The sequence below is a fragment of the Hipposideros armiger genome, unplaced genomic scaffold (assembly GCF_001890085.2).
Source record: "Hipposideros armiger isolate ML-2016 unplaced genomic scaffold, ASM189008v1 scaffold_85, whole genome shotgun sequence".
Lineage (NCBI taxonomy): Eukaryota > Metazoa > Chordata > Mammalia > Chiroptera > Hipposideridae > Hipposideros > Hipposideros armiger.
In genome coordinates, this window is record NW_017731435.1 from 3,975,608 (window position 1) to 3,977,884 (window position 2,277).

General features: G+C 49.4%; 1 pseudogene; it reads right to left on the minus strand.

Moving 5' to 3' along the window:
- Nucleotides 1-345: 345 nt before the first annotated feature.
- Nucleotides 346-1,676, minus strand: LOC109383546 (adiponectin receptor protein 2-like; annotated as a pseudogene).
- Between the last annotated feature and the right edge of the window lie 601 nt (nucleotides 1,677-2,277).

Sequence of the window (2,277 nt, forward strand, 5' to 3'; positions counted from 1 at the left end):
CCACCCACTGACCTGTTTCTCCGTATTCTTCACAGAAATAGGATGAGGACCAGAAGCCAGGTAGCCAGGGTCTGGCAGAGCCCTCGATCGGGGATCCCGAGAGCAAGGCGCTCAGGACTGTTTCTCCTTTCCTCTCAATCGACGCACTCCTTCCTCTGAGGTGTGATTTAGTTTTGTTTTTCTCTCCTGAGTTGTGTGCCAGGTGGAGCCCCTGGGGAGTCACCAAACCCACGAGGCTGTCAGAGTTTTGGGGCTCCTCTGGACCAGCATTGGAGGCCAGTGAGGGGAGGCCTGCAGCACTGCTGGCCCTGGTTCAGGGTCACGGTCCCTGGCTACTGGTGGGTATCACAGTGCATCCTCTCCACTGCAGCCTCCGCCGATCATGAAACGGAACTCCTGGAGGTTGGAGACAGCATGGAAGTGAACAAAAGCGCCAGCAACCACAAAGACGTGAAACAGCTGATGAGAGTGAAACCAGATGTCATACTTGCCAGGAGAGAAGTGTACCAGGATGTGGGCGGCATACAGGGCAGCTCCCGTGATGTACAGGCCGGCCGTGAGCAGCAACCAGCCCATCTGTCCTGTGGTGGCAGCCTTCAGCAACCCCTCCGATGATATAGTGCAAGGCAGGAATGATTCCGCTCAGGCCTAGGCCCAGACACACGCCTGCTCTTACTCCTTGGTACTGAGGGGCGGCAAACATGTCCCACTGGGAGACTGTGATGGCCGCGATGCCCAGCACACAGATGACAATCTAGTAGATGAATCTACTGTTTAGATTACAGTAGAAAGAATACTAAAGCCAAGGAACAAAACTTCTCATGATCAGAAGAGCAATACCAGAGTAATCCAGTGTAGAGAAGAGTCGGGAGACCCCTTCTGAGTGGCCGTAGACTGTGTGAAAGAGCCATGAAAAAGAAAGGCAGAGAATGGCCCCCGAGAAGAATAACCTGAACACCACCTTCTCTTGCAAAGGGGCCACAAAGGAGATGCTTGGGCGAAACATGAAAAGACTCCAGGCACAGGAAGAATTCACAGCATCAGAGATGTGTCCAGAGGTTGCCTGTCTCCGTGTGCATTCTGAAAATGCTCTTAAAAACGGGCCCCGAAAGAAGGCCTAGGGGGCCGGTGTCCGCGTAGGAGGAAGTCGTTATCTTGAGCCAGTCTGGGAGCACTTCATTCCTCGTCATCGACCTTCCCGTACCTTACAAACACACTCTTCCATTCCTTCCAGAGCAGGATGGGCTTGCACGAGAGGGGACATACCCATAAACCCCTCCTCCTCCTGAGACGCTTCATCACTGGACTCATGTTCCTCAGATCTTTTTCTTATGATGGGAATAGAGAACCGATGCCTCTAAAATGGGCGCCAAATAGGGCCGGCCGAGTGGCTCAGTTGGTTAAGAGCTCACTCAAGAGTTTGAGCTCTGAGCAACAGCGGTTCGAGTCCAGCCCGAGCTGAGCAGCCGCTGAGCTGCCAACAGGTAGCAGGATGGCTCAGCTAAAAAAAATAAAAAATAAAAATAAAAAAATAAAAATAAAATGGGCGCCAAATCTCCTTGGTGGTTGTCATTGTCACCTGTCCTAGTGCCATCCAGTTGGTGTCCTTTTCTGAGCCATGTGTCTGGCTCTGGAGTCCTGCTATACTCCAACTGGTTTTCCACTGTCTCATTCATGGGATACACAAGCCTTTCTTACAAGGAGGTCTTTCTTTCTCTCCCTTCTTCCTGGGAGGATGGACTTTCAGGATAGAGTTGACCCCAGAGCTTGTCGCCACCTCACCATAAACCTAGGACTCCTCAGGAACCACAGCTGAGGGGAAGGGGTGGAGGGGGGGAGTGGAGGAGGGAAGGGGCCCAACCCGGTGTAGCTGCCGCCGCTGTCCCCACCACGATACCATGACATGATATTTTAAAATCAATCTAATTGTTAAAAATTTGCCCGTACCCAGTGCTAGCCCAAGTGTGAAACATGAAACCCTAGTTACTGTTGGTCAGAATATAAATTAGGTCAAAATATAAATACATTTTTTAAAAGTATGAACCAAGTGTTCTGCTTTCAGTAATGATGGGGTAGCTTGTTTCATACTAATCCATACATAACAATCATAAAATATTGCTAAAGCAATTTTTTAACTATACCAGAAAATAACCAAAAGAATGCAGAAAGTGGAGAAGGTAGAATGTTGAAATAAGGGACATGCTTTGGGTAAGATTTGCATTTATGCAACATTTTAGCTGGAAATAAAACAGAAATCCACAGATTTACTGCTTTGAA